The sequence below is a fragment of the Microcaecilia unicolor genome, chromosome 7 (genome assembly GCF_901765095.1).
Source record: "Microcaecilia unicolor chromosome 7, aMicUni1.1, whole genome shotgun sequence".
NCBI lineage: Eukaryota > Metazoa > Chordata > Amphibia > Gymnophiona > Siphonopidae > Microcaecilia > Microcaecilia unicolor.
In genome coordinates this window covers 282,165,396-282,183,290 of record NC_044037.1, presented here as the reverse complement: position 1 = coordinate 282,183,290, position 17,895 = coordinate 282,165,396, and the positions used below count along the sequence as shown (strand labels likewise).

The window sequence follows — 17,895 nt, the reverse complement described above, 5'->3', positions numbered from 1 at the left end:
GGGAGGAGGACGAACCATGAGAGTGTACTCTGAAGGTACGATGGGAGAGATAAGAGGGGAACCAGGAGAGGACACAGCCCTGGAACCCAAAGGAGGACAGTGTGTCAAGAAGTAGGTTGTGATAAAACAAAATGTCAGCACTTCCGTTGTCACCCGGATCAATTTTACTAGGTATTCACTTATATAGAGGATTGCTGCAGGCATTGTAAATAGTCTCATTCACGTCTCAGCTTTTCACTTCAACCCTTTGTTGTTTCAAATAGGCCTTTTACGTGCCGCATGTCTATGTCTTTTTCACTTTCATTGAGGAAAGTATAGTCCAATCCTTTTTTACTATACAACTTTTATTCCTTTGCAGTTTTGAAAGCGCAGTCACATTTCCATGTTTCCATCTGTGTGTACTTTCTGCATTGATTGTACAACCAATTACAATTATGCTACTTTTTATTGTATCTTTCCCAAAATAGATGGTGTTGGGTTAATTAGATTGTAAGCTCTGTCAAGCAGGGACTGTCTCTTCATGTTCAAGTGTACAGCGCTATAGAAATGATAAGTAGTAGTAGTAGTAGTCTTCGGGATTCTGGAATCTTGCTATTCTTAGGGATTCCGGAATCTTGTTACTCTTTGTGATTCTGCATGGAATCTTGCTACCCTTAGGGATTCCGGAATCTTGTTACTCTTTGGGATTCTGCATAGAATTTTGCTACTCTTTGTCTGTCCTGATTAGATTGTAAGCTCTGTCGAGCAGGGACTGTCTCTTCATGTTCAAGTGTACAGCGCTGCGTACGTCTAGTAGCACTATAGAAATGATAAGTAGTAGTAGTAGTAGTAGTTATATCTATTTCTAAACAGTACAAGGGATTTACAAGACCACTTGGTAGGCCATTACATCTTTTGTAATATATCACTCTATCATACTGCTTTTTATTAATTATTGCAACTCTTCAATATAATCAATATGTTTTAGCCATTGATTCCTGTGTACCTATTGGTGATGTTTTTACCTATGTTTTTATTTAAATAGTTCATTAATAATTTTAACTGTTTTTTATTAATAATTGTATTTTTAAGTAATAATTCTTATTTATATATGTATATTTATATAATTATCCACACAGTTCTAGCTAATTTTATTTACTTATCATTGTCCTTAAATGTTTTTGAGTAAAATTTATGTTATGTTTTGATGTTGTTTACAGAAATTGAGACTCCTGAGGCAAGTACATTATGCACCGGAATGCAGGACTACATAGAGTCTTGATATTATCTTTTTTTATGGATTTTTAAGTCTCTATGAACTGTATATTTTTTTCATGCGGTTTTTAATAAATATCCCTTGGTCGGTACTTCTCTGGTCGTTCCCCTTTTTGTTCTGTTGTTTCTCCTTGGTTGGTTTTGTAAAGGGGGTACTTTGGCTTTTTTGTTTTTTTTCGCTCCTGTCTAAGGGCAGGCAGCTCCAACACTGCTGGCTCTGTCCTGCTTCCTCCAGGAGCTAGGGGGCAGAAATGATCTGTGCACAACAGTGGCATAACCAGGCATTTTCAACAGGGGGTATGTCTCTAGCTGGGTCGGAGTCATTCCACTGCTTTCACACACAACACTATTATTGTTCTCGTGTACTTTACAGGCTGCTGACATAAGGAATATAAAACAAACTGCCAGTGCTAAACTTATAATAAACATTTAAAAAACTCCTATAAAATTCTATAGAAAGACTGTCAGAGAGATAACAAAAAATAATAACAATAATTAAATGTTTTAATAGTTGAGTCCTCAGTGTAAACATTCAAACTGATAAGTCAATGCCCCTCTCAGATGCGCAGCCGTGTAAGATAATGTTCACTACCACAGCGGAAACTTCACACCATCATTGGACACAACCATGTGCTTTTAACAGTGAAAAACAGAATTAACAAACCTCTCTGAATTCTTATCAATGTGAGTTAAATGCCAAGTCTCTGTACACTGTAACCATGCTGATTTACGATATGTTCATAGATCAACGTTCATGGGTTATTATATGTTCATAGATCTATAAAAATGTTCATACAGCAATCAATTAAACTTTATAAAATACCCCCTAACATCTCATTTTAATTTCCATTTACTTCCTGTCCTGACCCTGTCCAGCATATCCCCAAGTTGTTTGAGCCCACAAAATGAAAGAAAATGAAGCTTACTACTTTTATTTTCCCCACTCCACAGCTTAGCCTAGCGGCAGGCAAGGCACAACCGGTTACTATTTTCTTACCTAATCTTTGCTCTCTTCTTCTGTTCGTGCAGCATATAGTGCGGTTTATGGTTTATTAAACATTTTATATACCACCTAGCTTAGGCAGATCAAGGCGTTTTACAAGTAAAAATGCAATTATTATATAGTGAATGGAACTCCAAATGACCACATAGGAAAGACCTAACCACTTTCATCCGAGATGAACTCAACTCACTTTCACAAAATCTTCCAAAGATCAGAAATAAGCAAACATGGTAGCAGATAGTATATATGAGTGAGACATCCAAGCATTACTTTGACAGGGTGGGAGGGTGGGGGTGTAAGCTAATCAAGAAATGTATTAAGTTACTTTGGTCCTGGAGAACTGAGGGACTGAGTTGGATTCCCACTTCAGGCATAGGCAGCTCCTTGTGACTCTAGACAAGTCACTTAACCCTCCAAACCCTCCATTGCCCCATGTAAGCCGCATTGAGCCTGCGATGAGTGGGAAAGTGCGGGGTACAAATGTAACAAAAATAAAATAGATACTATTGGAGATTCTACATGGAATGTTGCTATTCCACTAGCAACATTCCATGTAGAAGGCTGCGCAGGCTTCTGTTTCTGTGAGTCTGACATCCCGCACGTATGTGCAGGACGTCAGACTCACAGAAGCAGAAGCCTGTGCAGCCACATTGGTGATCTGAAAGGGCTGACTTCTACATGGAATGTTGCTAGTGCAATAGCAACATTCTATGTAGAATCTCCAATAGTAGCAACATTCCATGTAGAATCGCCAATAGTATCTATCCCACTCATGGCAGGCTCAATGTGGCTTACATGGGGCAATGGAGGGTTAAGTGACTAGCCCAGAGTCACAAGGAGCTGCCTGTGCCTAAAGTGGAAATCAAACTCAGTTCCTCAGTTCCCCAGGACCAAAGTCCACCACCCTAACCACTAGGCCACTCCTCCACTGTTGCTACTATTTGAGATTCTACATGGAATGTTGCTATTCCAACATTCCATGTAGAAGTCAGCCCTTGCAGATCACCATGTGGCCGCGCAGGCTTCTGCTTCTGTGAGTCTGACGTCCTGCACGTACGTGCAAGACGTCAGACTCACAGAAACAGAAGCCTGCGCAGCCTTCTACATGGAATGTTGCTAGTGGAATAGCAACATTCCATGTAGAATCTCCAATAGTATCTATTTTATTTTTGTTACATTTGTACCCTGCGCTTTCCCACTCATGGCAGGCTCAATGTGGCTTATATGGGGCAATGGAGGGTTAAGTGACTTGCAGGACGTCAGACTCACAGAAGCAGAAGCCTGCGCGGCCACATTGGTGATCTGCAAGGGCCAACTTCTACATGGAATGTTGCTAGTGGAATAGCAACATTCCATGTAGAATCTCAAATAGTAGCAACAGTGGAGGAGTGGCCTAGTGGTTAGGGTGGTGGATGTTTGTCCTGGGGAGCTGAGGAACTGAGTTCAATTCCCACTTCAGGCACAGGCAGCTCCTTGTGACTCTGGGCAAGTCACTTAACCCTCCATTGCCCCATGTAAGCTGCATTGAGCCTGCAATGAGTGGGAAAGCACAGGGTACAAATGTAACAAAAATAAATAAAATAAAAAAGGCATCATCTTATTTTCTTTTCCATGTTTTATTTTGTTTGATTTCTATTGATAACCTTAAGAGTGGACTAACACGGCTACCACACCTCTCTACAAAATCTTCCCAAATGCAGCATATTCAATATTAAAAGTCTGCCAATAATAAAAACTTTTAAGCATGCTCTTTATAGAATTGTGCTTAGCGCTGATTCTTGTTTGCCTGTCTGGAATAGATTGTAAGTTCTATTGAGCAGGGACGTTCTCTGACATGTTTAGTGTACAGTGCTGCGTACATCTAGTAGTACTGTAGAAATGAAAAGTAGTACCTAGTAGTAGTAACCTAACTTTAGGTGCCAGACTTAAGCCTTCTGAAACCCAGTATAAACGCTGATGCCCAAGTTAGGTGTGCTGAGGGCGTATAACTACGGACGCAACTGTTCGGAATGTCCTCTTTTGAGTTACGCACTAGAAGAGTTGGGCCCATGCCTTCTAGAATAGTGCACAGCCAGATGTGGGCACAAATTTTAATGAGTATCGATTAACTTCGATAATTGGTTGTTAGCGCCCAATTATTGATAGCTAAAGGCTCGTTAATTAAATTTCATGTGCATCTGGGCGCCATATATAGAATCTAGGGGATGGTGTCAATGTTCCCTCTAAGCGGGGAGCACGAGCTAATGCTCATACATTTTGGGAGCGTTGCTCACTGATTTTACATGGTTGATCACAAAATTGTATTTATTTTTTTTGCTATATACAGAAATGAATTCCTAATATTGGCGATCAAAAATTGTTGGTTTTTAAAACTTGTTGCTCACACAAAAAGACAATTTGCACCCATCAGGCCACTCCTTAATGACAAATGTAAAACGGTTGCAGATGATACAGAATACTGCGGCTCGTATTATCTGTAGGGCTTCAAAATATGATAGGATTACACCAATTCTATATCAGCTTCACTGGCTTCCAGCTGAAGCCAGAATAAAATTTAAAATTCTTACGCTGACACATAAAGCCTTATATTTATTGATTCCATCACATTTAGCTAATCTTACCCTGCCATACTCACCTACACGAACACTTCGATCGCTCATAGATAACAGATTAGTAATTCCATCACCACAAAAGGCTAGATGGGAATCTACTAGGAACTCAGCTTTTTTCTTTCTAGCTCCCTCTCATTGGAATTGCCTTCCTAAAATTATTAGATTGGAAGAGTCCTATGTCCAGTTTCGTAAACTTTTGAAAACGTATCTGTTTCAAAATACTTTTGATAATAATCTGAGATAAAAAAGGGGACAAATAGGCAGAATAAATACGCAGTAAAAATATGTTTGCTTATATAGTATGTTATGAATGCTTGTCCAATGTCTATTGGTATTGGTATCTTTTAGAATGGTTGTCTTAGTTTTTGCTGTGCTCTTCTATCAAATCAATGGATTTCTTATATGGTTTTTTTTTTAATGATATTTTATCTTAAGATGTAAACCTTTCTGTTTTGTGAATTGCAATTAGAAACGGTATAGTAAATAAATAAACGATAAACAATAAAGGAAACACTGGATGGTGTGAATAGCCACACACATCCAGTTAGTGAAGTGCCTTTCACAAATGTCGAAAAGAAGGGCTGTAATTCTAATTGTATGCTACCCAGGTTAGGCTGTCCAAATAATAAAACCGCTACTGAGTGGCTATCTGGTAGTCAAATTCAACTGTAAGAACAGCCCTACAAAAACCTGGCAGATATAAAATAGTATCTGGAAGCCTGAAGTATATATAAAAAAAAAAAGAGGTCTGCATTTGGCACATAAGATATTACTGTGGCAACCTAAGTGGATTAAGCTTTATTACCCATCTTACTTACCCACATCTAATTGTCCACCTCTTTATACACTCTATTACAGTTGTTATCCATTCTATGTTACTTTGAGGGGCATAATTGAACGAAAACGTCTATCTCCATGGGCGTTTATCTCCGAGAACGGGTCCGTGAAGGGGCGGACCGAACCGTATTTTCGAAAAAAATAGACGTCCATGTTTTATTCGACAATTTGTGAGCTGGGCGTTTTGTTTTTCAGTGATAATGGAAAATGAAAGCGCCCAGCTCAAAAATGAATAAATCCAAGGCATTTGTTCGTGGGAGGGGCCAGGATTCGTAGTGCACTGGTCCCCCTCACATGCCAGGACACCAACCGGGCACCCTAGGGGGCACTTTTACAAAAACAAAAAAAAAGGTAAAAGAGCTCCCAGGTGCATAGCACCCTTCCCTTGTGTGTTGAGCCCCCCAAATCCCCCTCAAAACCCACTGCCCACAAGTCTACACCATTACTATAGCCCTAAGGGGTGAAGGGGGGCACCTACATGTGGGTACAGTGGGTTTGGGGGGGTTGGACGACTAAGCATTAGGCAGCACAATTGTAACAGGTAGGGGGGGGATGGGCCTGGGTCCACCTGCCTGAAGTCCACTGCACCCCCTAACAACTGCTCCAGGGACCTGCATACTGCTGCCAGGGAGGTGGGTATGACATTTGAGGGTGAAAATAAAAGTTGTGAAACATCATTTTTTGTGGTGGGAGGGGGTTAGTGACCACTGGGGGAGTCAGGGGAGGTCATCCCCGATTCCCTCTGGTGGTAATCTGGTCAATTAGGGCACTTTTTGGGGCCTTATTCGTGAAAAAACAGGGTCCAGGAAAAGTGCCCTAAATTCTAGCTACAAACGCATACTTTTTTCCATTATCGGCGAAAGGCGCCCATCTCTCCTCGGTCGGTAACCACGCCCCAGTTCCACCTTCGCCACGCCTCCGACACGCCCCCGTCAACTTTGTACGCTTCCGCGATGGAGTGCAGTTGAAAACGTCCAAAATCGGCTTTCCATTATACCGATTTATTCGTTTTTGTGAGATAAACGTCTATCTCCCGATTTGGGTCGAAATCTAGGCGTTTTTCTCTTTCAATTATAAGGTGGTTTGTAAACCTGTTATACTATGTAAGCCGAACTGAACCTGCTAATAAGTGGGAAAGCGCGGGGTATAAGTGTTACAAATAAATAAATAAAAACTGAACAAAAGCAGCATGTCCAGTACTTTGCAGGCAAAGAGAAGGCAAGTGGTGAATACCAGAGTCCAATGGGATTCAACCAAAGCTTCCACATCATGCATTCGTGGGCGGATGCATTTCAGTTGAAACTTAATGCAGAAAAAACACAATGTCTTATACTCACCTCACAACATAATACGAGCAAATTCATCACCGTAAATACACCAAACTTGTCCCTTCCCGTTTCAGACACCCTGAAAATTCTTGGAGTTACCATTGATCGAAATCTTACACTTGAAAGTCATGTGAAAAATACAAGCAAGAAGATGTTCCATTCAATGTGGAAACTAAAAAGAGTAAGACCTTTCTTCCCAAGGACCATCTTTCGCAACCTGGTACAGTCAATAGTACTTAGTCACCTTGATTACTGCAACGCACTCTACGCTGGCTGTAAAGAGCAAATCATCAAGAAACTTCAAACTGCCCAGAACACAGCAGCCAGACTCATATTTGGAAAAACAAAATATGAAAGTGCTAAACCCCTAAGGGAAAAGTTACACTGGCTTCCACTTAAAGAACGCACCACGTTCAAGGTATGCTCTCTAGTTCATAAAATCATTCACGGAGATGCCCCAGCCTACATGTCAGATCTGGTAGACCTGCCACCCAGGAACGCTAAAAGGTCATCCCGCACATTCCTTAATCTTCACTTCCCCAGCTGTAAAGGTCTAAAATACAAACTAACGCATGCGTCAAACTTTTCTTACCTGACTACACAGTTATGGAACGCATTACCGCTCAACTTAAAAACTTATGAACTAACTTTCGTAAATCTCTGAAGACCCACCTCTTCAACAAAGATCACCAATTGTAAATGTAACACATCTCCACCTTACCTATAATCAGAACTGTTTTTTTTTTCTTATATCTGCCTATTTAATTTCTATTATGTTATTCAGGTTCTCTATGTAACACTAATTGTTATCTTCCAATCTATTATCTACCAATATCGATACATTGTAAGCCACATTGAGGCCTGCAAATAGGTGGGAAAATGTGGGATACAAATGCAATAAATAAATAAATAAATTCAACTAGATTTGTCATAACAGCTAGGGTGGATTTATTGTTTATTTTATAATATTATCGTGGAGCTGAGATCTCTAAAGGGAAACCACATATGTATTTATATTTTTTGCTTTAAAGTGTCCGTGCCATGACTCATAGCAAATGTTGGAATCTGCCAGTATTTGTTTCTACAAGTTTGAATACACTTTAATATTTGGAAGATATTTAAAAGCACTTATACAGTCATTGTCAGTGGCAGCTGCACGTCTTTTTTTTTATTCAAAATTTTCAATAAGTTACAAGAACAATAAATGAGATTAATCAAAGCCTCCAAATCATGCACTCCTGGGCTGATGCATTCCAGTTAAAACTTAACGCAGAAAAAACACAATGCCTTATACTCACCTCACAACATAACACAAGCAACTTCACCACCATATCTACACCAAACCTACCTCTTCCAGTCTCAAATAATCTGAAAATTCTGGGAGTGACCATAGACAGAAATCTCACACTCGACACCCACGTGAAGAACACAACGAAAAAGATGTTCCACTCCATGTGGAAACTCAAAAGAGTAAAACTTTTCTTTCCAAGATCCATCTTCTGTACCCTGGTACAGTCAATGGTGCTAAGTCACCTGGACTACTGCAACGCACTATACACTGGCTGCAAAGAACAGACCATCAAGAAACTTCAAACAGCCCAGAATACTGCAGCCAGACTCATATTAGGCAAAACAAAATATGAAAGTGCGAAACCTCTATGAAAAAAACTTCACTGGCTCCCACTCAAAGAACGTATCGCGTTCAAGATCTGTACGATTGTTCATAAAATCATCCACGGAGAAATCCCAAGCTACATGCAAAACCTCGTAGACCTGCCTCCCAGAAATGCTAAAAGATCAGCCCGCAAATTCCTTAATCTACACTTCCCCAACTGCAAAGGACTTAAATACAAGCTATCACACGCGACCAGCTTCTCCTACATGAGTACACAGCTGTGGACTGCACTACCAACTGACTTGAAAACGATTAACGACATAACTACCTTTCGTAAATCTTTGAAAACCTATTTCTTCAACAAGGCCTACAATGAAAACCCATAGCTAATTACAACACCTCACCACATCACCCTAATCTGATATTTATCTCTTTCTATAACTTTGATTAGACCTTTTTTTCTCTTCATCTAAAATCTTTTTGTAACACCAATTGTATCAGTCTCCTGGAATGGCGATGCCATAACAGGCGCTTGTAAGCCACATTGAGCCTGCATATAGGTGGGAAAATGTGGGGTACAAATGCAATAAATAAATAAAAATAAATAAAGAAATATGCAAGAAAATCAAACAAAAAATAAAGAAACAAGGAAATAGCACATTATTGTATACAAGTGCACTTCTAGAGTACTTTTTTTAAAAATTGAAGACAGTTGAATGGATAAACTTTGGATGTACAGAATTTAGGCGCGTTGTTACAGAATACACCAGAGCCTAATTTAGGCGTCTGGATTTACAACAAGTTGGCGTGACTGCCCACGACTAAATTTAGTTGTGTGGACAGGAACTCATCATATTCTATAAACTGAATGTAACTTTAGGCTTATTCTATAAACTATGCCTAAATCTAGAAGTATGCTATAGAATACACCTAGGTGCATTTCGTTTCAGTGCAAACGTTGTACGTGTGATATATAGAATCTAGTCCTTTATGTCTTGGCAGCCTACACAAATGATAGGTATAACCTGAAATGTCCAACTTAGACATTTCAAGTAAAAGACGGATATTCAGTGGTACCATCTAAATGGGTAGCACCGCTAAATATGATTTGAAACTGCTTAAGTTAGATATATTAAAGTGTACTTTCTCCATGCAGCTGAATATCAGTCTCAAAAAGTATAATCATATAAATGATGTGTCAGCATTGTTATTCCTGAGAGGCATGTCTATGAGGACAGGAGAAGTGCTTGGCAGCTAAGGTTTAATGCAAAAACAGGTGCAGAGTCATTTGGGATTCGGGAATGCAAGAGACGGAGAGACCTCTATGTGCCAACCAGAAGAGAGACTTGCCAGCTCATTTTCGAAAGAGAAGGGCGCCCATTTTTCGACACAAATTGGGAGATGGGCGTCATTCTCTCAGGGGCGCACAAATCGGCAATATCGAAAGCCGATTTTGGGCGTCCCCAACTGCTTTCCATCGCCGGGACGGCCAAAGTTCCCGGGGGTGTGTCGGAAGGGTAGCGAAGGCGGGACAGGGGCGTGCAGGGGCGTGCTTAAGAGATAGGCGCCCTCGGCCGATAGTGGAAAAAAAAGAAGGGTGTCCCTGGTGAGAATTTGGTTCACTTTATTTGGTCCCTTTTTTTTCAGGTCCAAGTCCCAAAAAAGTGCCCAAACTGACCAGATGACCACCGGAGGGAATCGGGGTTCACCTCCCCTGACTCCCCCAGTGGTCACTAACCCCCTCCCACCCTAAAAAAAAAACAACAACTTTAAAAACGTTTTTTGCCAGCCTCTATGCCAGCCTCAAATGTCATACTCAGGTCCATCGCAGCAGTATACAGGTCCCTGGAGCAGTTTTAGTGGGTGCAGTGGACTTCAGGCAGGCGGACCCAGGCCCATCCCCCCCCCCACCTGTTACATTTGTGGTGGAAAATGGGAGCCCTTCAAAACCCACCAGAAACCCACTGTACCCACATGTAGGTGCCCCCCTTCACCCCTTAGGGCTATGGTAGTGGTATATAGTTGTGGGGAGTGGGTTTTGGGGGGGGGTTGGGGAGCTCAGCATCCAAGGTAAGGGAGCTATGCACCTGGGACCAATTTGCAAAGTCCAATGTAGTGCCCCCTAGGGTGCCCGGTTGGTGCCCTGGCACGTGAGGGGGACCAGTGCACTACGAATCCTGGCCCCTCCCACGACCAAATGCCTTGGATTTGTTCGTTTTTGAGATGGGCGCCATCGGTTTCCATTATCAGCGAAAACCGAGGGCGCCCACCTCTAAATCTGGCAATCTCAGCATTTAGGTCGACTATCTTTAATGTTGACCTAAATGTTGAGATTTGGGTGCCCCCAACCGTATTATCGAAACGAAAGATGGACACCCATCCCATTCGATAATACGGTCGGCCCCAACCCTTCGCAGCGCCGTCCTCGGAGATGGGCGTCCCCGGTCGAAAATGCCCCTCAACGTGTTACTTTTTGTGATAATGTCAAGACAGGAAAACAGTGTGACAAGTAGCAGAGGAAGGTCAGAGTATACAGAGAAGAGCTAGAAGGAAAAGGGAAATGATAATTTCTCTGTACAGGCTGTCAGCAAATCATCGTCTGGAGCACCATGACTAATATTGGAAGCCATACTTCCAAAAGCATATAGATAGGATAGAGGCAGTCCACAGAAGGGCTACTAAAATGGTGTAGGACCCACATCAAAAGCCATATGAGATGAGAATTAAGGACTTAGGGGGGAAGTTACTAAGCTACAGTAAAATAATGACATTTTACTGCAGATTAGATTACTGCAGAATTTACTAACCTGCAGCAATGCTATATTGCAGGTTAGTGATTTCTGCAGTAAAGGAGTAACGTGACTTGCAAAATCTGCTGTCTTGATGCCTGTGATCATCCGGCTGCTAACGTGCCGCCCAATGCTCACAGGAAGCCTCACTTAAAGAGGCCAGTGCTGTAGAAAAGAAACAAGGTCTGAAATTACCCCTTACAACTCCCCCCAGAAAAGACCCCCCCCCAAAGACACATGAGTTGTTAAGGGTCAAGGTCCACCACTACCCCTTGTTGGCCCCCTAGACCTCCACTCCCATAGGCCTCCCAGGCCTAACTTAATTAATCATTAGACCTTATATAGCAGCCTAGTAGTATCATGAGACTAAAATGAGGGGTCATGGGCACTACGTTTTGATGCTGCTTTTAACTCCTAACCCTTATTCACTTGTTCAGAACCCTTATTTTATCATCCTCACTTTAATATTCCCTTATCTCTTGTTTGTCCTGTTTGTCTGTCCTAATTAGATTGTAAGCTTTGTCGAGCAGGGACTGTCTCTTCTTGTTCAAGTGTACAGCGCTGCGTACATCTAGTAGCGCTTTAGAAATGATAAGTAGTAGTACTTCAGATAGGCTTGGGAGGGGGAACAAGGGTTGGAGGCAGCGCTTGACCCTTCACAATACATAAGAACATATTGATACTGAGATAGACCGAAGGTCTAAAGTCCAGAATCCCATTTCCAACAGTGGCCAATCCAGATCACAAGTACCTGGCACGATCTAACAGAAAAAAGATTTTATGCTGCTTATCTGAAAAATACACAGTGGATTTTCCCAAGTCCATCTTAATAATGACTTATGGACTTTTCTTTTAGGAAGTTATCCAACCCTTTTTTAAACACTGTTAAGCTAACTGCTTTTACCACATTCTCTAGCAACGAATTCCAGAGTCTAATTATATGTTGAGTGAAGAAATATTTTCTCCAGTTTGTTTTAAATTTGCTATTAAGCATCTTCATTGCATGGCCCCTAGTCCTAGTATTTATGGAAAGAGTAAACAAGTGATTCACATCTACCTGTGCCACTCCACTCATTATTTTATAGATCTCTATCATATCTCCCCTCAGCCGTCTCTTCTCAAAGCTGAAGAGCCCTAGCCACTTTAGACTTTCCTCAAAGGGAAGTCATTCCATCCCCTTTATTGCTTTTATCGCCCTTCATGTGACTTCAATGGAATGGAAGTCTAGGGGTGAACTATGCATCTTTTTTACACCATCAGCCCCTTTAAATTGGTGTCTAGAAATATCAGGCCACTAACATTCCCAGGTAGGAAAAGTAACACCAGCCCTGAGCTCTGGTTATTTTTCCTGGAATAACATAGGTTGCAAAGTGAAATGCAAGCTTTCATTATTTATTGGAATTTATCAGACCATCAGACGTTTCTTATTTTGCAAAAACATCCAAATCACTATTTTCAAAACCCATTTTTAAGACGTTTTTCAATACAGTTCGTCTAATCTCAAGAGGGTGTGTTTTGGGCAGGACTCGGACAGGCTTACAATTTGGCCATTTTTCTGCAGTAATGGAACATTGTAAAAATGTCCAGAGCAAATAGAATAGGACGTTTTTGGCTAGACCTGTTTCAATAACAACTAAGTGCCAAAAAGGTGCCTAAACTGATCAGATGACCACTGGAGGGATAAAGGCACGATCCTCCCCTTAATCCCCTAGTGGTCACTGACCTCCTCCCACCCCCCAAGAGGTGAAAGTGAATGTACATACCAGGCTCTATGACAGCTGCAGATATATTGGCCATTCCACTAAGAGAAGCAAGCAGGTCCCTAGAGTAGCCTAGTGGTCAGTGCAGTGTAGAGAAGGGGACCCAGGCCCATATCCTACTCTAACTAGTTCATTTGTGGTGGAAAGTGAGCACTCCAAAAAAACACAAAATTCCTACTGAATCCACATATAGGTGACACCTGCAGGCACAAGGGCTATTGTAGTTGTGTACAGTTGGGTACAGTAGGCTTTTGGAGGGCTCACCATATAATATAAGGGGGTTATATTGTGATGTGTACATAGGAACATTTATGTGAAGTTCACTGCAGTGTCCGTTAGCCTGCCCCACTGCTTTACTGGGATGTCTGTATGGCCAGTCTAGTAAGACTGCTGGCCCCCAAACATCCCAATGGCTTGTTTTTGTGCGTTTTTCCCTTGGACGTTTTTTGTTTGAAAATGTCCCTTAAAGAAAGACACATTGAGCATAAAACCACCTAAAATAGGACTATTTTGAAAGCAAAAACCGGATGTTTTTCTGATTCGAAAATGACCACGTTTGGCACTGTATTGTTGGATGTTTTTTGCAAAACGTCCAAAATCGAATTTGAATGTCATATTGAAAATACCATTAATTGCCCTCAAACTTAAAAAAAAAAAAAGTATTTTTTATTATTGGAGAAGGAAAATTCCATACTTGGGGAATATATTTGATCATTTTGAGAATATATATGTATAGATGCAAATGAATGTAGCTAAGACCGAAATGATGTGGATTGTTTCGGATCCTTCATAAGAGCTGCCAACGCAACTGGTATTAATGGATGTGCCCATTAAGAATGTTAAGCAAAACAGAAATTTGGGGATTGTGTTAAGCTTTTACATTTAGAACACAAGTCCAGGTTCTGATTCATTCTTTATTTTAAATTCAGGATGTTATCCCGGGACTTATCGATCTACCATTAAGAAACGTGACGAGAACAGCAAGAACCTTCCTAACCCCTCACTACCCCAATTGCAAAGGTATAAAATACAAATCTTCACATGCCGCCAGCTTCTCGTTTATAGGCACACAATTTTGGAACTCACTACCCAAAGACCTGAAACTCACAGAAAACTACCTACAATTCAGAAAAAAGCTGAAAACACATCTTTTCAAGATGTCTTTCCCCCCCCCTGGATCTGCCTAATCCCACACCAACATACATCACGAAAAGTTCAGAAATGGAAAACAATAATATTAACCTCTCTCACAATACGCTAATATATCACCCTAAGCATTTATTGTACTTCTGTATTACGTACTAGACTTCTATGAATCTAAATTTTGTAACCGCCTTTTTAGCAATATGTAAGCCACATTGAACCTATCAGACGGTGAGAAAACGTGGGATACAAATGCAATAAATAAATAAAATGGACTGATGATGGTTGAGGATGAAGATTACCCACTGTGGAAGGAATTTCTGAATGGGTAGACACCTCAAATGGTCCAATAAATGAACCACAAAATATCCCAAACTCAATCTTCACTGGAATTTATTGGACCATTTGAGGTGTCTACCCATTCAGAAATTCCTTCCACAGTGGGTAATCTTCATCCTCAACCATCATCAGTCCATTTTATTTATTTATTGCATTTGTATCCCACGTTTTCCCACCGTCTGGTAGGTTCAATGTGGCTTACATATTGCTAAAAAGGCAGAGCTGGTGGTTGGGAGGCAGGGCTAGTGCTGGGCAGACATATACGGTCAATGCTGGGGCTGGTGGTTGGGAGGCGGGACTAGTGCTGGGCAGACTTATACAGTCTGTGCCGGGGCTGGTGGTTGGGCGGCGGGGATAGTGCTGGGCAGACTTATACGGTCTGTGCCAGAGCTGGTGGTGGGAGGCGGGACTAGTGCTGGGCAGACTTATACGGTTTGTGCTGGGGCTGGTGGTTGGGCGGCGGGGATAGTGCTGTGCAGACTTATACGGTCTGTGCCAGAGCTGGTGGTGGGAGGCAGGGATAGTGCTGGGCAGACTTATAGGGTCTGTGCCAGAGCTGGTGGTTGGGAGGCGGGGTTGGTGGTTGGGAGGCGGGGATAGGGCTGGCCAGACTTATACGGTCTGTGCACTGAAGAGGACAGTACAAATAAAAAAGTAGCACATATGAATTTATCTTCTTGGGCAGACTGGATGGACCGTGCAGGTCTTTTTCTGCCGTCATCTACTATGTTACTATGTTACGTATTCTATTCTAGCTGAACAGTTTGAAAGTAATTGGTGTCTATTGGACGTCTTTATAAAATAAGTACACAGTATCCACTCATGAGCCTTGACAACCTAGGCATCCTGTTATGAAATCAGCCATTCAATGTGATTACTCTAAAATCCAGGCCTGTGTGGGAACAAAAACAGAGGGGGCTGCAAATCACCTTTCTTTGAGTTGTTATAGCAACCAGACAGCAATTGGGTGTTCAAAGTCACTAGAGAAGGAACAGAAGTGCTAGTTGGGGCCACACCCAATGTGAAGACCAACCATTATCCTGCACATACAGGCAGAGTCTATTTAAAGGGTAACCTATGACATCACAATGGAGCAAACTCTTGCATAACTGAGTCTTTCAAATACTCCAACCCAATCATTAATATTTTTAGTGCATGACAGATTTTCCTTTTTGAGACACTGGGTTGTGGTGGTACAAGCTTATTACTATTTTCAAGTCAAACCCAGTGAGCCTGTCATTAGTCACTATGTAATACTGTCTGTTTTTAATAGCCAGCAGTGTACACAGCAGTAACGATAGCTGGAAAGGAAAACATTGCAGATCTATGAGTGTACCATTTCCATCTTTTTGTACCGACTGATGGATTTTAACGAACACGGGTTTTGTCAATCACTGAAGTTATATCCCCAGAAACCATGCTTGCTTTCATCACTTTTACCATTAATTTCCTTAAGAAAATAAGAGTTATAAATCAATGCATGAATTGGAGCAAGCCAAGGCTGGATCATTCTGTTCGGTTGACCTGAGAAGTGGCAGCAATCTTAATTTATCCTGAAACCTCCCACATCATGTTTTTTTGACTGTCTATACAACAATCCCACTCAGTGCTGTACTATCTAATGGTGTATTTTAATATTTGTTGATAACTTCCATGCTCAAAGTGAAACTCAAAGTTTTTTTTTCCTGTCCTTCGCATTTCTCAGACCTGTTTCTACTTGAGGTCATTATCCTGAGCCATTTGGAAAGGCAATTTTTAAAGCCTTTCCTCCTATGGAAATAAGCTCCTTGAAAACTGCCCACCTTGTATGTGCGTAAAAGAATGCACAACTTTCACTTTGAAACTGCTACCACAGGTAGAAGGTCCCCACAGACAGCGAACATACTTACATGCGGGTCGACGTCCGCGTCGGCCCAGGAATCGGCATTTTGCAAGCAAAATATTAAAAAAGTTTTGCCAGAGTCTTCTGGCGCACGTGCAGCGCGCACCGAGCATGCGCGGACCGATTTCCCACCCGTCACGTGAGTGCGTTCCCTCAGTTAAATCAAAAAGCATAAAAAGAAGCAAATAACAACTCCAAAGGGGAGGAGGGCGGGTTTGTGAGAACTATCAGCCTGCTGTCCTCGGAAAATACCTGCTACAGGTAAGTATCTTCGCTTTCTCCGAGGACTAGCAGGCTGCTTGTTCTCATATGTGGGGTATCCCTAGCAACCAGGCTCAATCAAAACAATGAACACTGGTCAATTGGGCCTCGCAACGGCAAGGACATAACATAGATTGACCTGAAACCATAAACAACTAACTGGGAGTGCACCTGGAACAGAACAAAAATGGGTCTAGCGGGGGTGGAGTTGGATTCTAAACCCGGAACAGATTCTGTAGCACTGATTGCCCAAACTGACTGTCGCGTCGGGTATCCTGCTGAAGGCAGTAGTGAGATGTGAATGTGTGGACTGATGACCACGTTGCAGCCTTGCAAATCTCTTCAATGGAGGCTGACTTTAAGTGAGCCATTGACGCAGCCATGGCTCTAACATTATGAGCTGTGACATGGCCCTCTAGAGTCAGCCCAGCTTGTGCATAAGTGAAGGAAATGCAATCTGCTAGCCAATGGAGGCTGACTTTAAGTGAGCCTGCCTCAACGCCGAGAAGTGACGTCCTCAATGGCGGCGCCGAGAAGTCGACGCCTGCCTGGACTGTGGTGAAGCTTCCTCCACCGACGTCAAAGGGGAGTTGACCTGGGTGGCAGCTGACACCGATGCCGTAGGCGGCACCGAGGTCAGGGACCTCACCACAGGCGAAGGGCCAGATGCCGCTGCAGCAGACGGTACGGAAGGCGCAAGCACCCCCGACACCGAAGCAGACTGGCGCAGCAATCCTTCCAGAAGCTCTGGAAGCAGGGCCCTGATGGGCTCGTCGAGAGCCGCCGTCAGACAAGGCTGCGGGGTCGGTAAAGGAGCTGGTGGCAGAATCTGTCAAGGCTCGGGAGCAGGTACCAGGCTGCCAGAAGACCAACGCATCGGCACCTCCTGAACAGAGGGGGAGCGATCCTCTCGGCACCGACGCTTATCGGGTGCCGATTTCCTCGACACCCCGGAGCTCCCGGCATCATGTGTCAAAGGAGAACGATGATGGTGCTTCTTCGCCTTCGCTCAACGCCCGTCATTGAGACTCCTCGGTACCGATGAGGAGGACGTGGAATCCTCACGTCTCCT

At 42.4% G+C, this 17,895-nt stretch overlaps 1 protein-coding gene across 1 annotated transcript in view; it reads right to left on the bottom strand.

Annotated features, from left to right (window-relative positions):
- The window catches only part of LOC115474650 (adenylate cyclase type 5-like), a 542,557-nt gene that overhangs the window by 186,426 nt on the left and 338,236 nt on the right, over nucleotides 1–17,895 (bottom strand). The gene's annotated exons all lie outside the window — the stretch shown is intronic.